This window comes from Trichosurus vulpecula, chromosome 4 (assembly GCF_011100635.1).
Source record: "Trichosurus vulpecula isolate mTriVul1 chromosome 4, mTriVul1.pri, whole genome shotgun sequence".
In the NCBI taxonomy this organism is placed as follows: domain Eukaryota; kingdom Metazoa; phylum Chordata; class Mammalia; order Diprotodontia; family Phalangeridae; genus Trichosurus; species Trichosurus vulpecula.
Genome location: NC_050576.1, coordinates 310141271 through 310163343, shown reverse-complemented (window position 1 = coordinate 310163343; position 22073 = coordinate 310141271). Strand labels below are relative to the sequence as shown.

The window sequence follows — 22073 nt, the reverse complement described above, 5'->3', positions numbered from 1 at the left end:
TTCAGTAGGTAATAAATTCTTGCATCTTTAAGTGATGTATTACTACACACTTTTCATCACTCTAAAAAACATAATCTTCATCAATAATTTAAAGCATGATCCTTAAAGAAAAATGGTCTTTAATTTATGGTGGTATAATCTGGGCCTACATTCCTATCAAGTTTTCCTCCATTTCTGTAAAGAAATCCACATGACTCAGTTGTTTGTCTCTTACTTCTTTGTTGGCATATTGTTGTTTGAGTTCATGTGAATGTTGCCTGTAGTAGGCCTTTTGATTCTATTCTTGTATCTGTGTTATTCCATAGGCTCTATCAAAAGGTTTCAATTCCTTTAAACAGATTTATATTTGACCTGGTATGGTGGCACATGCCTGTAATCCCATATACTAGTAAAGCTGATGTTGGCATATATCAAGAACTCAGGAGATTGGAGCCACAGTGAGATGTACCAATGGATCTCCACATTAAGTTTAGTATCTATGTAGTAAGTGTCTAGTAGCAGGGGTGTGAGTGTATGTTCCCTAAGGAGGAGAGAAGAACCATAGATCAGAAAAGGAGCAAATTATGATTTTAGGCTTATCATCCATAGGATTAGGCTTGATTAGGCCTGTACTTCCAACTTGGGTGAGATGGAGAGACGCAGCCTTAAAAGAAAAACAAACAACAACAATTAAATCCAATGTAGTAAATCTATATTATTAACCTTTACTCTTCTTTGCAAAATGATCATGATTATAGAATTCTAACTGCAGTGGTACTCCACCGATGAGGAAATAATTGAGCTTAGACTCGAATGAACAAGAGTAAGCTAAGAACCTACCAAAAGAACCTCCTTCTATTTCTTTCCTCTTCAGCCCTTTCAAAAATATTAGCCTTCTACTATAAGCTTCTTCCTCATGCCAGGAGGTCTTTTCCACACAATCCTCCACCCCCAATAAGGTGGTAAACCCAATATTCACTCAACAGTTAAGATTCATGGCTTTTTTCCAGACATTATTTCTTTTACTAGCCCAAAGGACAAAGATTCCTAGCTAAATGACTGCATGAGCATGTTATTTTAGTAGAAAACAAAAAGAGAGCTAAAGTGACATAGAAGGCCATAGCCTATCACAGACTCAGTGCAATGCACTTTCATTTCTGTAGAAGATACCACAATGAAGCCTAAAGTCATGACTACAGGGCTGCTGAAGTCTGAGAGGCCCTATACCACATTATTTTTTTTAACTTTCAACCTTCAATACTTAACAACAGTGCTTTTAAGCATTTCATAAATGCTTATTGGACCACTGACTGACTGACTGCATCTATATGGTTTTTCCAGTTCCCAAGATCAGAAAGAGAATTGTGGCCCTATACCATTAGAAGAATCATGAGTTGTATTATCCCAGCTCTGCTCCCCTCATTTCATCTTTATCCAAGAGAAATCACTAATGGAGGAATCAATCTAGAAGGCTGAATGAGCTAGAGCTGTGTCTATTTTCTTGCTTGGCAGTAGATACAGATACACTATCTCTGTTTGTTCCAGGACTACTACGGATGGTCTTTGATGATCCATACTGATCAGCTTATTCTGCAACCACAGGGATTACTAAATAATTATGTGTACTTTCAGGTTGATGCAATAATAGACCACTGAGCTTTGACTCAGAAGAAGCTGAGTACAAATCCTACCTCAGACCTTACCTAGTTGTGTGATTCTAGGCAAGCCATTTGACCTATCTGGGCTTCAGCTTCCTATCTGGAAAATGAAGAGATTAGACTTGATGACCTCCAAGATCCTTTCTTATTCCAATAACCCTATGTTGAGGAAAGACATGGAAAATGTAGAATACTCCTAACAGAAATGGAAAAAAAATATTGTGAATGAAATTTTTTTTAGTTTATTGTTTATTGTTTATTTTTAGTTTACAACACTCAGTTCCACAAGTTTTTGAGCTCCAAATTTTTGCCCCTCCCTCTCCTCCACCCTACCTCCCAAGGTGGCATGGAATTCCATATAAGTTCTACACATACCTTCACATTAAACTTATTTACTCAATAGTCAAGTTGTAAAGAAGAATTATAACCAATGGAATGAATCATGAGAAAGAAGAAACAGCACCAAAAAAAGAAGGAAAAAAGAGAGAGCAAACAGATTGCCTCAATCTGCATTTAGACTCCATAATTCTTCCTCTGGATGTAGATAACCTTTTCCATCATGAGTCTTTTGGAGCTGTCTTTGAGCCTTGTATTGCTGAAAAGAGCCAAGTCTATCAAAGTTAGTCATCACAGATACCATGTGTCTGTAATCATGTATAATGTTCTCCTGCTTCTGTTCCCCTCACTCAGCATGTGATCAGGTAAGTCTTTCCAAGTTATTGTAAAGTCTGTCTGCTCCTCATTTCTTATAGTACAATAGTATTCCATTACATTCATATACTACAACTTGTTTAGCCATTCCCCAACTGAGGAGCATCCCCTTCATTTCCATTTCTTTGCGACCACAAAAAGAGCAGCTTTAAATATTTTTGTACATATGGCTCCATTTCCCACTTGTGGAATCTCTTTGGGATACAGCCCTAGAAGTGGTATTGTTGGGTCAAAGGATATGTACATTTTTACAGCCCTTTGGGCGTAGTTCCAAATTGCTCTCCAGAATGGCTCTATCTGTTCACAACTCCACCAACAATGTAACACTGTTTCTATTTTCCCATGTTTTCTCCAGCATTTATCATTTTCCTGTTTTGTCATTTTAGTCAATCTGAAAGGAGAGATGTGGTACCTAAGATTTGTTTTGATTTGCATTTCTCTATTCAATAGAGATTTAGAGCATTTTTTTCATATGACTATAGATATTTTTAATTTCTTCCTCTGAAAACTGCATGTTCATCTCTTTTGACCATTTATCAATTGGGGAATGACTTGTATTCCTATAAATTTGACTCAGTTCCCTGTATATTTTAGAGATGAGGCCTTTATCAGAGACATTGGTTGTTAAAATTCTTTCCCATTTTTCTGCTTCCCTCCTAATCTTTTTTGCATTGGCTTTATTTGCATAAAACTTTTCAATTTAATATAATCAAAATTATCCATTTTGCTTTCATAAAGCTCTCTATCTCTTGTTGGGTCATAAATTCTTCCCTTCTCCATAAATCTGACATGTAAACTATTCCTTGCTCTCGCGAATTGCTTATAGTATCAGCCTTTATATCTAAATCATGAACCCATTTTGACTTTATTTTGGTATACAGTGTAAGATTTATCTTACAGTGTAAGATCTATCCCCGGTTTCTGCCGTACCATTTTCCAATTTTCCCAGGAGTTTTTGTGAAATAGTGAAATCTTTGCCCAGAACCTGAGTTCTTTGGGTTTATCAAAGAATAGATTGTTATAGTCATTGGCTACTCCATCTTGTGTACCTAACCTATTTCTTAGCCAGTACCAAGTAGTTTTGATGACTGTTGCTTTATAATACAGCTTAATATCTGGTATGGCTAGGCCACCTTCCCTAGCATTTCTTTTCATTAATTCCCTTGATATTCTGGATATTTTGTCCTTCTAGATGAATTTTGTTATTATTTTATCCAGCTCTATATAATAATTTTTGGTAGTTTGATTGGGATGGCACAGAATAAGTAAATTAATTTAGGTGTGGGTAAAATTTAATGTTAAGTACAGGCAAAGAAGTAAACTCTTTTGATTCTTTTAGATTTTTTTGAGATCACTAATTTAAGAAGAGGTCGTACTATTTTCATTTTCAACTATCACCAGAAAAACAAGGACAACCATGACATAGGTTAATTTGGCCTCCTCTCCTTAGATATAGACAAGAAAATCAAATTACTTTTAATTGTCTCTTGTTTTGCTTGGTCTTTTAAATTAGTGATTTTTTTTGAATGTAAATGCTTCTTCAGTTTTATCTTCACACAGGGGACTATTCTTTTTTTCTCATTTGACTTCTTTGACCCACAGAATATTTTCCAATGGGTACATTTATCTTCTGAAAAAGGAATAATGAAACTATAATTATATTGATAGGGAAACATTAACATTTGAATGCCCATATTTTCTAAACTTTGAAACAATCTTTAAAAAATATATACTGATACAGCATCCATTCATGATGTCATTGAAGATTAGGGAACACAATTTTTAAGTTCTCATTAGAATCCTAAATCGTTAACCAAGAACAAAAAATAGTAAATTTAAATTTGTTTGTTTAATTTCACAAGGTTTGAAAAACATTCAAGTTAAGTATCTCTTCAAATAGTATCATGCTTGGTTGGATTTCATAAGAGACAGAGAGGAATTTGTTAATCAAGAAAAGTAATATAAATATTAATTTAAATGTATTAATATTATTAACTTAAAATCTTTATGAATTTCAAACACACTTATTCTTTCGTAAAACTGTGGCATGGCAAACCTAATTTATGTTGGATGCATATGTACTGTAAAAAAGATGACATAACATATTTGTTGCTTTGCTTCTGCATTAAAGGCATTCCTTAATGGTATTATCATATATGATTTTATGTGTGTATGTATGTTTGTATGTATAATATGTATCCTAATATATGGATATCTATTCTACATATTGAAGGTATATATGTATATATATGCATATGTAACACAAATATCTAACGATGGTGGGAGTTAGTAGAGAATTATTTAGAACTCTCCAATTTTCTGGAAGTGACAGAGATTAACTGGAGTAACAGAATGTTCTTTCTGTGCATGCCTGTCATAGGGAATCCTTGGGCAGCACCAAAAGAAGCCGTGGACCAGTGGTTTCAATTGCCACTTGAGAGTAAGCTTCACTCACCTATTGCAAGGTTGCATATACCCAATGAACTGCTCTCTCAAGGCCCACCAGAACACAGACCAAATCAACTGGTAGGGGAAAAAAGGACATTCTCAATAAGACACAAATTCAATGTCATTTCTCTGAATTATGTGGATGTGAAACCAAATAGAGATTTTTATTAATAAAACACATTTCTAAAGAAAAGATGTATGTTCCTGTGAAGAAGAAAACTGAAAAAAAATGAGCTATATTGACTATATCTTACTAGAAACCTGTTTGGATAAGTGAAAGGGAAGAAAAGGGGAATCAGGTGTTTCCATCCTCACTTTTTTACCCTATGGACTTGCACCAAGAAGGTTATTGGTTGAATTTGTATTAAAATATTTTCAATTAAAAAGTGGTTGCTACCTCATGTTTAATAGAATTGATGCAATATGCAAAAAAAGTATGACTATAGAGGGACAAGCAACACTTTATTAACTTTCAAATTAAGGTTACAATAACTGATTTAAAGTATAAAAAAGGCTAAGAAGTAAATATTGTTCCAATTTATCTAATTTATTCTTTCCTATAGCATCAAGTGAGTATAGCATGAAAATATAAAATTAACATTTCAATAAGATTTTATCCTTTTTGATTATGTTGTGAAGAACCTTGTCAATATAGTCATCTCACAGTTCCTTCTCCAACAATACAGGGCAGGAAAATAAAAAAGCATATCAGGGCTTTCCAAAGGAAATTTTCACAGCTTGTTTTTGCCACTTTGAAATGACCAGCAGACAATTGCCACATGCAAGAGATTTGTGCTGATTTTTTTTGCCTTAGAAACCATTATCAGTCATACAGATATATAATAATGGCATGAGAAGTAACTTACCTTTAGGCCTGAGGAATAGTAACCTATCTTGGTTGTGCATCAGAGATATATAAGTTAAGGTAAAGTATAAAAGCCTAATTTGGTTAGTCTATATTATTTGGCATTTTGTTTTTCTTGATTCTTCCTTATTAATGTGTATAATTGAGTATCTATGTAAAGCACCTAATGGCATGTGGTATAATGTTAGACACTGTAAAATACTCCCAAGTCATCTTCTATTTATTTTTATATATTTATTTTATATGCATACACCTTTACATGTTATATTATCCTATAAAATATAAACTCCTCCAAGGTAGAGATGGTTACATACATGTCTTTGCATACCAAATAATGAGTACTGAACCTACCATAGAGTATACAGTTAATAAATGCTTAGTCAGTATTTAGTAGTTGACTGTCAAAGTCAGATTACTATGAATATATAAATGGACAAATATTGAAATGTTTTACCTGGCAAGCAACAAAACAGGTGAGCTAAGAGGTGATTAAATTAAGGAGCATCAGGACATTTTAATGAGATGCATATCAGAACAATACAATAGCAGGGAACATTATTACTGTTGATGAAGAATACAAATTTTGAAACCTGTTAGAATTTAAGAAATGATAACCAGGTATCCCAGGCTGGGAACTTTAAGTCTAAAAATATCAGAAGCGTATGTGAGTGATATTAGAAGGAGCAAATGGGATGTACTGGGGCAACAAGGTCTCATGGGCCTGTGTTCAAATCCCAGCTTAGTTATTTTCTATCTGTGGGAGTTGGTGAATGCCATTTAACACCTAGAATGAAAAGAGCTGCAAGTTCCTTTTCTAGAATTAGGTTCCCCCCCCAAAAAAAAAGTAATAAGAGCTAAGATAGTCTAGGAAGACCTATATATTTATATTGAATACAATAACCTAGAACTAAAAGCATAATATATCGGGAAACAATATTAAAGATTGAGAAAAAAATGACAGTGAAATGAGGAAGGGAATAAAAGCATTTTATTTTTGTAGATTTTATTGATGTATTTTATTATTATGTCACCTGGATTTCCCTCTATTCCTCCCCCCACAAGAAAGCCATGTAGTACATAAATAAATTTAAAATACAACAAGAAATAAGTAAAGCCAATTATAAAAAAAATAAATTTTTATTTTTATATAGTGATCCACACCCACGAACTACCACTCCTCTTCTGCCAAGCAAAGGGGGTCTTGTCATTTTTCCTTTATAATCCTATAGACTTTATATTATGCATTTGAAAGCATTTTCTGCATTGGGTTCATAGGTATTACTAGACCACCAAAAGGTATATGACATAAAAGTTTAATGACCCCTGTTCTAGGACCTCATGATTCTCAAATCTCCCCTACTAATTCACCTTAGGGCTTCTGTGATTCTGTCTAGACAATATTTGAGCATTTTGAGCATTTTGCTTCTAGTATTCAAGTGATATTCACCAAGGATCATTGATTCATTCTGGAGCTTGTACAGCACAAAATCAAGGAACATACTTTTTTTTAACTCTTTCATGTTAATTAAGTATTATTATTAGCAGATCCTATGTCCTCCAGTATCTGGACTTCCAGAAACTATGCTCCCAGTTCATGTGCAACTAATCTATATAGTTTTGAAACCTGGGACTAATGTTTCTTTATTGTTGTGAGTCAGTGTACACTCACTACATTTAGCCAATCTCAGAGTAACTGGCAATCCACATCCCATCTATCTACCAACCTTAGACATCTCATCTTCCACAACTCATACTCCATCAATTCTGCACCTTTTTCTTTGAATACAGTCATCAACCAACACTCACATGGTTTGTAGAAAGATTATGTCAATATTGTCCTGTGGATCAGCTCATAATAGCAATTACTCACCAGACTAAAACTTTCTTCTCTTGGCCACCACTCTCCATATATAATGTATCCCTCTAACAGAATTTAAGTTTCTTAAAGGCAAGAGTTATTTTTATTTTATTTTTTTGGCAGTGGGAAGGCAGGGCAATTGGGGTTTAGTGACTTGCTCAAAGTCACACAGCTAGTAAGTGTGTCAAGTGTCTGAAGATGGATTTGAATTCAGGTCCTCCTGACCCCAGGACTGGTGCTCTACTCACTGCGCCACCTAGCTGCCCCAAGGGTTATTTTTAATAGCAATACTTTCTGAATTTCCATCACAAGTACTTAGCACTATATCTGGCACAAACAAAAAATATTTTCATTTATTTGTTCATTCAGTCATTTTTTCCAGTTTTTTTTCCCAAATAAAATCTAATGACATGAAATAGTTAATATAATCCCCAAAGTACATGCTGTATTGCCAAAGTGTTGCTTACATACACTGAATCTCAGAAAATAGCAAACAAGGATTGATATGGTTTTTAAGCGTAATAATAATGCATTATATTTATCTAAATTTATGTCTTGTGCTCCTACTCTACTCTAATATACCGAAGAGAAATACCAGGAACCATTTTCTGTATATAATACAAACTAAAGAAAATCTTACTAAATACTAATTAATATTATTATTAAATGTTTTGAGGTTTCTAATGAAATTTAATTGTGACAGTCCTAAGAGATAGACAGTGTAAAATTAACTCCACTTTACAGATGAGAAAAGTAAGGCTTAGAGATTATATATGACTTATTCATAAGCATGCAGCTATGAAATAGAGCCAGGGCTGAAGCTCAGGTCTTCTGATACTTAGAGCAGTGCTCTTTCCACTTGACCACACCATGATCCTTCTATTTTTCTTTCACTGCTATCACTTCTACTTATCATCATTCTATCTATCAATGTATTAACTTTCTATCTACCTGTCTGTCTGACTATCTGTCTATCTAATAGCAAATCAGACTATAGACATTGGAAGGATTTTTCAAAAGTTTAAGCAAAGTTCATCTTTTCTTGAATTGAATTTTGCCAACTGTCATGCTGAGCCTCTCTTTCTGGACCTGGAATATCATTGCAATCTAAATATAAAGTACTGTGCAATTGAGACTGGTCACATGATAGATATTTATGGTATAAGATTGGTATCCTGTGGTGCTTATGACTTTTTCAAAAGCTATTTACTTTCCGTTGCACAAAGAAGCTATTTTGTCTTCTTAAATAGAACATTATCTTTTGAAAATGGCTCACAGTTCATTGGGGGAGGAGGGAAGATAAAATTCATAAACTTTAAATAATGACAGCTATTCATGAAATGATAAGGCAGGGAAGAAACTTATAACCTACCTTATTAAAAGTGAAACATGTGGGCCCCTTCTCTTTCTTTTGCTACCCTCACTTTTCTTCCCCTTGTCTTGTCCTCACCTTCCCCCCCACATTTTGCCTCTTCCCTTCCCTTCTCTTTCCTGAATCCAAGGGCTCTTTTCCCAAAAGTCCAAGCCCTATATCCCCACATTCCCACAATTTCTTCTTCCCTCTGCATATGGCTGCCCCCTTCCCACCCCAGCAACGCCTTCCCTGTGTACCCTCCAATCCTGGTCAAGGTTTTCAGCAATGTTTCATTTTATCTTTCCTGACCAGCTATCTTCAATGGCCAATTCTCTTGAATCTTTCATAGCTCTCTTCTCAATGACCGCTGCCCCACCCAAAATCTCTCCCCGGGAATTGGACCCCAACCCTCAACATTTTTTTTTCTTTTTCAGAATTTCACCCCTTGGGATAGAGCCAAGATGTTTGTTTGAGTAAAAGCAGGGACTTGCTTGAGTTCTCCCACCAAAACCTCCAAACACCTGTAAAAATGACTCTAAACAAATTCTAGAGCAGCAGAACCCACAAAATGATAGAATGGAACAATTTCCCAGCCTAAGACAACCTGGAAGTTTGATAGGAAAGGTCTACCACAGTGGGTTGGGAAAGGGGCACAGTCCAGGGCAAAACATGCCAGCACAGACCAGGCCCCAGCAAACCTGGAGCAGGCCTCAGGGAACTGAATCACTGAATCCACAGCTGTAGAAGTTTTCAGACTTCTCAACCCACAAACACCAAAGACAACTTAGAAGGTCAGTAAAAGGGGGTCTGTCAGACCTGGGTGAGGAGCCTGTCCAGGTTTGGGGAGGGGCAGCGATGGCAGTGGCTGCTTCCAGATCTCTTGGCCCACAGACGGTGGGGGGATCAAGCAGCTAATCAGAGGAGGATTGCAGGGATCTCTTTGCTCATGCTGAGGCAGGATTCTTTTGCTTTGCACATGCTTGGATCTGGGTCGCAATCCTGGGTGGAGGACCCGGGGTGAGGAGGAGCACTGTGGTGTTGTAGAGCTTGTGGCAGTGGTGGAGAGGGAATCCTCCTCACAGTTCCAAGGCACAAACTCACAGACCAGAGCACAGGCCAGCAGAGGATTAAACTCCTCTCCTTAGATCATACCACCTTGGAAGAACTGAAAATTTGCAGGTTGTTAAAGGTATCTCTGAAAACAGCTGCACAAAACCCCTGAAGCTTGGGACAGTACACCCTCCGCACTGGAAGCAGAGACCTACCTTAACAAAGAGTTAAAAAAAATCAAGTAATTGGCTCCGAAAATGAGCAAAGAGCAGAAAAAACTCAGACTATACAATCTTACTTTGGTGACAAAGAAGATCAAAACACACAACCTTAAAAAGGTAACAAAGTCAAAGCTCCTACATCCAAAGCCTCCAAGAAAAATGTGAATTGGTCACAGGCCATGGAAAAGCTCAGTAGAAGATAAATTGTGAAGAGAAATGAGAGTGATGCAAGAAAATCATGCAAAACAAGTCAATGGCTTACTAAAGGAGACCCAAAAAATACTGAAGAAAATAACTCCTCAAAAAAATAGAATAAATAAATGGTGAAAGAGAGCCAAAACGTCAATGTGGAGAAGAATGCCTTGAAAAGCAGAATTGGCCAAATGGAAAAGGAGGACCAAAAGCTCACTGAAGAAAATAATTCCTACATATAATTCCTACAATAATGCCTACACTGTCTTCACCAGCATTACCATGTGACCTTGGCTTGACTAGACCTGGGTGCTTTTCTGCCATTTTCCCACTGCTGCCTATTTAGGAAATGAATGCCAGCTTTCAAGATGACTCAGATGGGGATTTCCATCTTTTCCATCTCCCTGCTTGCCCTTGTCTACCTAAATTTAAAGTAGTGTAATAGGAGTTAGGGCTCTTGAAACTTCTGCTCGTTCTGAACTTCCTGATTGCTCCTGTGCCTGCAGGTCTTTTGGACCTCACTGGAAACTCTTTACTGGGAAGTGGAAATGGCAATGGCATTATCTGTGGATTTTAAGATTTATGTGGACCAGACATATAGAGCTGCTGAAGAATTTGTCAATATTTCCTATGGCACCATTGCTAAAAGGAGAAGGATGCTGACCAGATTGTACCCGAACAGTGAAACTTTGATTTGGAATGGGAATGCTATTTCTGGACAACATGCCCTGAATGAGTTTTTTGAGATGCTGCCTTCTGGTGAATTCCATATCTGCATGTTAGATTACCAACCTATTCATGAGCAAGCTATTCAGAGCCATATCCTCATGTGACCTTCAGGACTGTGAAGTTTGATGGAAATGAACAGGACTATTTCAGCCAGAACTTCCTGTTGACAGCACAAACCACACCCAACAACACAGTATGGATGATTGTAAGGGATTGCTTCTGCTTCTAGGAGTTAGTTGTTTAGTCTTGGCAAAAAAAAAATAAACCCAAAATATTTTAAAATTTTTATTTTTCTCTTGCCCTGTTCATTGGAGAAGGGTGAAAAGTGTGCCAAAGTTGATATACCTTTAAAAATGAGGATCCCTAGCAGCAACTTTTGCAGTTGCCCTTAAGATTTTAAAAAATTTATTTGTATGTAACAAGTTTTTTAAATACTCTGATACTAAAGTTCCGAGCTTGCTTCTTTGTTTAAATACAACTTCATAAAGAAAACTGCTGTAAACCTATTTCATTAAAATCTGGGATTCTTTGTCCTCATAGTGAAACATGGGTATTCTCATCAGCTCAGCATAATGCCCTGGGTGATGTTCTCTGTAGCATATATGGTTAATTAAAAAAATACTTGCAGCCTTTCAGTAAACTTGGAGAATAGTCTTAACTTAGGGACTACCTAAATCAGAGCAATAAAAACACCATATTTTTTTTAAAGTGGAGCATGTGCTCAAATATTTAATAATTAAAAAGGAAGCATATGGATTTGTGCATATCACAAGAAATTTTACAATGCATTTGTTTTTGGTCATCTGAATGTATTGCTTTAAACTCTGGCTTGATCAAAATTAAGATGTCTGCAAAATTCCTTTATGTGTACATTTCATGATATAATTAGATCAATACACAACACCAGATGATCATTGCAAAGTAGACTACATGTCTTTTATGAAAAATTCATTTATATGATCTCTCTTAAGCATTGTCTACAGAACAGAAGGTTTTTTTCCTAGTTTTAGTTTAGATGGATATAGGTAAAACTTGAGGTTCATCACAATTTAAGATATCATAAAACAATGGCGTATAAGACCTTAAGTGACACTTTGCATTTAAAAAAGGAAATTCTATTTGCTACCAACTGATAGTGGGTTTGGCAGCTGAGTGATGTATTTCCGGAAATGAGAAGATGTCCTAGAAGTAACTTGTGGCTGTTGCTAAAGATTTATTAAAACTAAGTTGACACTTGCATCATTGATAGAGGTAATTTTAGAGCTCTTGAAATTCTCCTGACCCTAAGATAATGAAACCAACACCTTCTACCCATTTGTATTCTGTGGCATGTTGTGTGGCTTGTGGCATAGAATCTGAAATGCTATCATTATCTGCCAGAAGAATTCACTGTAGTAACTGAGGGCAAATTCATGGACTTATATGCAGCAAAGAAAAAGTAGAAACAGTAGCCAGCACCTGATGAGAAGCTGCACAAACAAACAAATAATAGTGATCACAGGTTTTTGGCAGTTAATAAATCCTGAAGCACTGTGATGCATAGAGCTTCATAACTAACTCAGACTTCTTTTTAAAAAGTGTTTCTTTTATCCCTCATCACAGCAGAGAATTTATATCATGCCCTAAAACAAATCAAATCCAGTGCATATGAAAAGTACCATGAAATGTACTTAGAAAACTCTTGCTGCAGCTGAGATATGTGCATATTTATGACACAGACTGCCATGGGCTGACTCCACAAGTGAAAGCTCTGCTTATAATCCAAATAACATTTCTAATGGTATTCTCAGATAAGAAGGACGTGTGTTAAACTCTGATCAGAAGTTTCAAATCTTTAGGCTCATTCAAAATATGGATCATCCATGTGAAATGGGATGATTGCTCTATATTGAAACTCAGCAGAAATATTAATAAAATCTGGTAGGAGGACTAACATTGCATTGCGCTCATAGAATTTGCACATCACTATTATTTATTAATCACATAATTGCAGATGTGGTTTGCTGGATTGCTTGAGGTCTCCTCCCCCTTTCTCTAGTCCTTATAGTCACCAGTATAAGGTGAATCAATAAAATTGTGGAATCTGATAACGTGGGGAAGAGTAGAACATCAGAAGAGAATTTTAAATAGAAGCAGCAGGTTGAAGGTATAAGAAGGAAGCTCTCATCTATGGGTATAAAATTATGGAATATATGAGCAAAAAAGCCTTAAACGCTGTCTGGTCTAAACCTTCCCACTCCCCACATACCTCCAGGGGATTTTATCTATATCTTTTTCTATATTATGATGGCTATATGTGTATACATAAATATAGATATATGTAAAGTGGGGACCAGTGTGTTTTAGAGCAAGGTCACTTGGCAATAAAGCACCTGTTCTAATCTTAGAATGGAGACCTTTCAACATCTAAGTCATTGGTCTTTTCACAACACCACTGCTATTTAGATCATGTGCTACCATTATCAGAAGAAGATATTTCTCTTCTACATAGCATCAAATTATCATCAAGTCAGAAACCAAACCTTTTCAAGGTTAGAGATTGTAAAGAAATTTGTGACTTTCTTCCCTTCTAACACTTTCTCTTAGTTATACACTTATATTTTGGGTTCTGATCTTTCTAGGATATCTACCAATCCCTGTAGCTCAAATCCACCAATTTATTTTACTTTTTCAATGGAATAATTATTTATCATAACACTCAACATATCTAAATTATAGACTCTAATATTGATCTCTGTAGGACATTACAACCTATACCATCAGTACAGACCTGTTCTCATAACACACTTTGGGAACTACCTTTCATAGAATTCTTAGTTTATAGGTATGTCCTTTTTAATGCAATAATAATATGTAGCATAGAGAAAATTCACTGGATTTCATTAAGTGCTTGGAAAATTTAGTGTCCTGACTTTAAGGTTGAAACGGACATGTGGTCAAGTGTCCCCCCTCCTCCCCTCCTAAAATTTTGCTCCTTTGGGGCAAATAATTGTATGGAAAAAGAGTAGTATGAAATGATGCTTACCATTATTGTAGATCATAAATGGTTAAAGAAAAATTATGAGATGTAGAAACTTATACAAAAACAAAAATTTATATATTGGAATTAGGGGAATGATAATGATGGTCTCCCTACAACAATTTTCCTTGAATTTTTTGCAATATTTCAAATATCCATGAAATCATCAGTGTAGTCATCTTTATCAATTTGCAGGAGATTGTACCTTCCAAGAGAATTAATAGATGCTCTTCAAGATATTTTATGGCCAAAAACACCCATCATCCATTTTGGCCAACTTGCTAAAGAGCCAATCACTTTAACTCAGTGACATCTTTAACTACAAACCTATGCTATTTCATTAAGTTTCTATTCAAAAGCTTTTCTGCTTGGAATAAGCAAGCTCATTTTTCTTTAGACAAGCCTATGAGAGTCCAGAGCTACTTTTAAAACATGATGAGACTTAAATGTCACCTTAAAACCAGAGTAAGGTTTTAATAGAGGATTTCTCAATAGAATTGTGGGGGAAAAATCTCTACAAAAGTTATAATTATATCCTTCTCCAAATATAGTTTCTTTCAGTTGTAATCCTCTGTAGTAGTAGTACAATTTTATCTTACTACTTCATTTGGGGTAAAAAATAAAATCTCACAACCTTTTCTGCAAAAATATGTCATTTCATGCATGGAGTTTACATAGTGTAGAAATGGTATGATGATATATCAAGGGCATGTGATTTCATTAATGGTAGAATGTTCTTCTCTAATGTAGTTGATAAACAGTCTCATAGGAAATTCCTTGAGGCTGAGATAGGTTAAGTGATTTGCCCGATGTAACCAAGCTAGTTCAGAGTGTCAGAGACAGGTCTTGGATAGAAGTATCCTAATTCTAATTCTACTACTCTGTCCAATATGACACATGACATTACATATATATCTCACAAATAGTATATGCTTCTCTCTGGATGTTAAGATAATTAAATAAAATATTATTATACAAATGAACATAGTTATAACAACATCAATGAAGATACTAATGATACTATACCACCTAAATAATCCCTTCTAGGCATGCTATAGAATTAGCAATGGAGAAAAAATATTCAAAAATTTCAGTGTTTGGTTCCCAGGGAGAAAACTCGGTGTCCATCATCTAGGATAATACTGAGAGCTCTTTTCTCATCCTTCTCTCTTCAAAACAAAAGCTCTAGGGTCTATATAAAAATCCTAAGTTGGTTCTCTCATTGTCATCCCAGGAGCCAAGAATGAATCTAACGAACTTTTATTAACTATGTCAGAGCCAAAGCAAGCACATGTTTTCATTGGGAGCTTCTAAATGAGGGAACTCCCTATATCCATTGTAGGTTGACAACTTTTCAGCAATTAATAGTTTTAGAAAGTTGCTTAGACCACTAAGAGGTTAAGGTATTTACTCAGGCCATAACCCATTTGGGAGCTGTCAAGGATGTAATACGTAATCCTTTCCTTTCTTGAAAGTGAAGAGAATGAACATTTATATAGTACCTATTATGTGTCAGACTTTGTGCTAAATGCTTTTTACAAATACTGTCTTATTTGATCCTCACAGCAATGCTGAGAATTAGGTGCTGTTTTTTTCTCCCATTTTACATTGAGAAAACAGGCAAATGGAGATTAAGTGACCTGCCCGGTGTAATGCAGCTAGTCCTGACGTTGGGTTTGAACTCAGGTCTTCTTGACTCCAGACCCAACATTCTGTCCATTATGCTACCAGCTGCCTGGTATTTCAGGGTTGTGTCTGAGAATTAGGGATGATCCAGATCTCTGATCTTAAAATCTGTGCAGATTTTTATTTTTTTTCCTTGTACTTCAAGAACTCTGATTATTTTACATTCTCTCTGCCTTTGCTATCTATGGAGTCCCATCCTTTCTTCAGCACCCTTGATGGAAGCAGCACCTTTAATGGGAGCTGCCTTTAAGCTCACTTAACTATGTAGATGATGCCACCATGTTCTAGATTATTGCTATAGAGGTTTCAAGTGTCAAATATTAGAAGTCTATTGATACAATGGACCAGTCCTACATTCCTGCACCACAGCAGAATATTGATTTGAGCTGCTTTACTACTTACTGGGATTTGGAAATTACTGACATAGTACCTTGTGCATAATATGCTCTTAATACTTATTGGAATTGATTAGTTAGATAAATCATCTATTAAGTTGTTTTTTGTTTTATTTTGTTTTGATGTACTAGGTGCTATGCTCAGTGCTAGGAATACAAAAATGGGGCAGGGGGAAGTCTGACTTCAAGGAGCTTACATTCTATTGGAGGAAGGCAACATATAAATAGGAGTTGGAATGGGAGAGAAAGGTACCCATGGAGAGGCAAGGTGGAATAATATGAAGAGTCATTGGCTGAGGTTGGTTTGAAATAAACATAGCTAGAATTGGTCCTTCCACAAATAAAAGTTCCAAGGAGGAACTCTCTTATCAAGGTTGTTACAGCAGGGGTAAAGGCATTATCAATGTCCGAAGGTCCCTGATGCAGAGATGGAGAAGTAGTTCAAGAAACCACAGGTTGACTTAGCTTTGAAGTGATATATTTGATCATAATTGAATGGCAAATTAGCCAGCATAGGATTGAATCTCAGTTTTTCCCATGTCTAGAAGAATTTATATTTTAAATGAACTTCTGCCTTAGCAGGTTTAGATTAGGGGGGAAAAAGAAAGAACACTTAACCGTATTTAGATAAATTGTTTTGTACAGGACAGTGAATTCAATATAAACTAGGTCACAACTATATATTTTTGACATACTTGATAATATGGTTATTTGTGATGCTATTTAAAAAATTGAAGAGTAAGATATAAAACTGATTTCTTACTCTGTCTCTAAGTGATGTTCCATACAGGAAGGTAAGATTATCTGCTTTAAAATGCTTCAACTTTCACATAACCTCAATATGTTTACCAAAATTCATTTTATATTTCTGTTAGAGCTGTGAAAGCTTTAGAATTGCTGCCTAACAAATTATTCACAGAGGTATTCAAAAATGGCTCACTTTTGGTGATTGTTTTTATTTGTTTTTTTTTTTGTTCATTTGTTTATTTTTAGCCTTTCAAGACTATTCCAGGAAGATTTAGTAAGAGTGCTTAGGAAAATACTTTCACCTCAATAAAGGCATCCTTAAGCAAAGAATTCAGGTCGTTTTGGAATGATGCTGTGTAATATCGCAGCCAATTAATAGTTCCACAATTTTGGGATAAACATGAAGCAACAGTTATCAGGCATCTACTACAAAGTCGTCCCCCCCCTCCAATGCTCAGAACATCATGTAAGGATGCACAATTTGCACACAGTCACTGTACTTCATTGACTCTTAGAGGATTTGAAAGGACAGCCTATAGACCAGCACTAAGAACTGTCAGCATCTGGTTGAAAATTAATACTAATTTTTAAGAGAATCAGGACAATTATGTTCAGACTATATTAAGGAAAAATAAAAATATGATAACCCATGCTGATGTCTGCCAACATGAGATTAGTTACTATATTCTCTCATAAAATGCCTAGTTGTTAAATGAAGAGTCTGGTAACTCAAAGTCAAATAAGGATAATCATCAGAACATATGTCCTCAAAACTGAGAGCACTCAGTAAGACCTCTAATGGAACCCTCTTGGGAATTCATGGAATGATTCTTTGGTTTTTGATTCATTGAAGTTCTAGCTCAAAGACAGAAAGACATGCAGACCTGAAAATACAGAAAAAAAATAGCAACCTGTCTGCCATGAATCTGTTGATTCTTTTTTCCTAACTTTTCTTTTGTATAACATGTGGACTATATGTGTCAATGAAAAGCCCATTGGGAATGGGATGGTGTGCAAAGTCAGGTTCCAAGGGAAATGAGGAGTCGACAGCAAATTTTAAAAAGAAGAAAAATTGCTTGATTACCTTCTACTTTCTGAAAGCTAATGTTGATTTTTTGGATGATATTATTTGGATGATATCTTTTTTTGTAAGGACTAAAGTGTTTTGATGGGATATGACTCCAAAAGACTCCTAGTGGAAAATGCTATCCACATCAAGAGGAAAAAAAAACTATGGCATCTGAATGTAGATTGAAGCATACTATTTTCTCTCTTTTTCTTTTCCTTTATTTTCTCTTTCTCATGGATTTTCCCTTTTGCTCTTATTCTTCTTTCACATGACTAATGTGGACATATGTTTAATATGATTGTACTTGTATAGCCTATATTACTTTGCATGTCATCTTGGGGAAGGAAAGGGAAGAAGGGGAAAAAATTTGGAACTCAAAATTTCATTAAAGTGAATGTTAAAAACTAAAAAGAAATTTTAAAAAAGAAATTAAAGAAAAGAAATTATCTAAGATAATATATTATAAACACGTCTTTGATCTTCGAAGGAAAAAAAAGCTGTATTTTAAAGGAAATTTTAAAGTTTTCTTTTTTCGTATAAATGTCTTTAATTTTGGCAATATAAACCAATGTATGTTTTTATGTGGCTTTCTTTCATGTTCAATGGGGACAGCATTGATGAAAATGATAGGTGGGGAAAGCAACAACACATAACAGCATGTAACAATATATAACAGCATAATATAACAACGTGCAGCATAACAGCATATAACATAATAACATATAATACAACTTATTATAATGCAATATAATGATGATGATATAATAAAGAGCTTTTCCAGAAAATCATGTGCTTATAAAGCTTTCTTTTTATAATGTAGATTTAAAAAGAACCATAACAAAGATTTTTAAATTTATAAAATAGCACAATAATAGTAATAGCTGACTTTTGTAAACCTTATATTAATTGCCTCATTTAATTTTCCCAATAATCATGCATGATAAACAATATATTTATTTTATCCCTAATTTTACAGATAAAGAAATTGAAGCTTAGAAAATTTGTGACTTGCTTAAGGTCTCATAAATAATTACATTTTAAAGCCTAGCCTCAAACCCAAATTTTCATATTTAACAACTAAGTTCATTTCCCCTTTAACATGGTTCTTGGTCAGAGATCAAATCATGCCCCCCCCCGAAACATAAGACATTATGCTATGCCATAGAAGTCTGGCATATTACCATTAATATTTTTGGTCAAGTGTAAGTCCTTCTCCCTAACACCAAGAAAATAAGACCTCCCTTCTAATCAGAATATTAAAGTACTTAGTGTTAAAGATAAAATTTGTCCTAATCCAAGCATGTTATACCAGAATAGTACCAAAGGGTATAAACATACTTTTTCCTTTAATTGTTTATTTTTGTGTATTTAATTATTAATTAATTACTTTATCTATTTGATTATGCATTTACTTATTCATACATTTTATGGGTTTTTATTTAATTTTAAATATTCTTTATTTTTTTACCATGTTATGTTATGATATTTTTATTTTTATAAGTTGTTTTTACTCTATTTACAAGAATACAAGAATGAATTTGTGCAAGAAGGTATTGGCCACAGAAGTCAGTGAAATTGTCCTGAAGTTTGGATACAGGGTTGAAAACGGTAACTTGTAGTGCCTTAAAGTTTTAAAGGGATTTATTTATTTTATAGCCTAACTCTAACACACCTATGAATTAAGTAATACAAATCTTATCTCTTTTTTATAGATGAGGAAACTGAGGCTGAAGAGTATTATCACTCACTTAAAGTCACACAGGATTGTATATTCAGAGATTTAGAACCAAAAAGGACATCAAAGGCTATCTTATTTACTTCTCATATTTTACAGTTGAAGAAATTTATTTTCAAGGAAGGTAAGTGACTTAAGGTTACACGGCTAAGAAGTCATATAGAAAGGACTTCAAACCACATCTTCACATTCTGAATGCAGTGGTTCATGTTCCTTACTATCAAAAGGCAGAATAAATATTCACATGAAGAAAGTTCAGTTTTGGCAGATATCATTTGCACAGTATTGCACAAAGCAAGATAAAGACAGCTACTTTATTAAGAGAAAGGAATTTTGATTGATACAGCCATCCCATTTCTGACTAGTAGAATCAAGTTTTCTGTATTGCTTTCAGAATGGCCTAGAGGAAGCTACCTGGAGACTAATTACCATTTGCCGTACAGAAGTTAATAAAGTGGCAGGCTAATAGTCCTTTACATTTTAAGAAGTCCCTAGAGACTTACAGCCTGAAGGGCCTTAGCATCAGCATCACTGTGAGTTTGTGCTCTCTCTCTCTCATTAATTACAAATGTTTTTGGTATTAACAATATTTTAAAAGTGTTTTCTTTGACTCGTCTTCCCTATTGCCACAGTAAGAGGGGGGGGAAGGGGGGAGATCATTTTGGCCTAGTAAAAAATATAGTAAAGAAAAAAAAGTATGTACATTCCAGATGATAGTCCTTTCCTGAAAAAAAGCTAATTATATGCCTGGAGTTGGTAAGTAAGTAGAAGGGATGTAGGGAAAAGAAAGACACCTGTCAAGATCTCATTTAATCTGTGTAAATGTAGCTCTATTTTTTTTCCAAAAAAGTCAGCCTTTTAAACAAAAAATGGGAGATTACTAATAAAAAATATAGTTTTCTCAGTTTTCTTGGATGGAGGAAGGGGATGAGAGAAAGTGGAGTAGGGGGCACTGTATATTTAGAAATCTGGAATAAGTTGATAGAGTAATTCTGAGAGAGAGAGAAAGAGAGAGACAGAGAGAGAGACACACAGAGAGAGACAGAGACACACATAGAGACACAGAGAGAGAGAGAGAGAGAGAGACACAGAGAGAGAGACAGAGACAGAGAGAGAGAGAGAGAGAGAGAGAGAGAGAGAGAGAGAGAGAGAGAGAGAGAGAGAGAAAGGGTGGAGAGATAATTTGGTGTTTGCACTGCATCTTCTAAGAGCTGGAAATTTAGGCCCATTTAGTCTCTTCTTTCTATGTATGTTTGCTTCCCACTTTTTGCCTTCATTAACCACAGCCTGACGCAAATGAAGCGATCCAAGAGAATAGGTGTCACTATCATGCCAACAAAATCTCAACTCCATATTATTTAAGTATATCTGTGATCTCATTTACATGAGGTCTCCTTTCATTGATGTGAAATATAACCAGTTCACATTATTTCATCATATGTGTTTCTTACCTTTTGGTAAATTTTCCATACACACTTGATATAATGAACTGGAAGCCTTCCTCAAGTACTTTTATTATTTTAGAAATAACAGTATGATACTTGGGCTATCCACTTATTTTGTTTTCATTTTCATTAGGTGGCCAACCTGATTTTCTCATTATACGTGTTCTTGAGAATGTTTTGGTATGATGCTTGTCACATATTTATCAGTGTTCTCAATATATTACAGTCTGATCATGCCCACTGTGCAATTTCCTTCTGTAGTTGTGGCATAATATGTTCTCTATCTGTGTGACATCATTTAGCAAATATTGGTGTTAAAAATTGTTGCAAGGGTCAGCTTGGGATATTGAAAGTCCTCACAGTTTCCCAAATATTATTGATCTGGATCACAATGCTATTCCTTTCCAATTCAGACCCTTGAACTTTGTCCAACTATAGAATTTATCCAAGATATTGATTTTTTAGTCCAGCTTTTTTATTCCATGTGAATTGCTAGACCAATATTTTTGAGTAAATCTCTTTGAGTAGCTCCTTTAGTGCTCCAGGGTTTGATGAAACCAGCACATCCTCACTAATAATATGAATAGATGGAGAACCTCATCATCTCTAGAGAGTCCAATCTCTCTTCTGTTTGAACTTTGAAAGAAAAAATGGTATAAGAAAGCCTAAGGAGATGGCAGAGTATAACACAAACTAGAGCTCAGGTGCTCCCTTACCCCACAAAATAAATGAGATGGGTTAGCAATAATATAACACAAATGGTATTGACAGAAATAAAAGAAATGATTTGACCATAAAATAATTCTTACAGAAAAGAAAAAGGCTAAAATTTAAAAACTATTTAATTGGTCTATCTACTAGTACATCTTGTACTGGTGTTCTCCATATCCTGGAATTCTTCTTTGGCAGGGG

General features: G+C 35.1%; 1 pseudogene; it reads left to right on the top strand.

The window, feature by feature from the left end:
* The first annotated feature begins 10884 nt into the window (after positions 1-10884).
* LOC118847162 lies at positions 10885-11294 on the top strand (annotated as a pseudogene).
* Positions 11295-22073: the final 10779 nt, after the last annotated feature.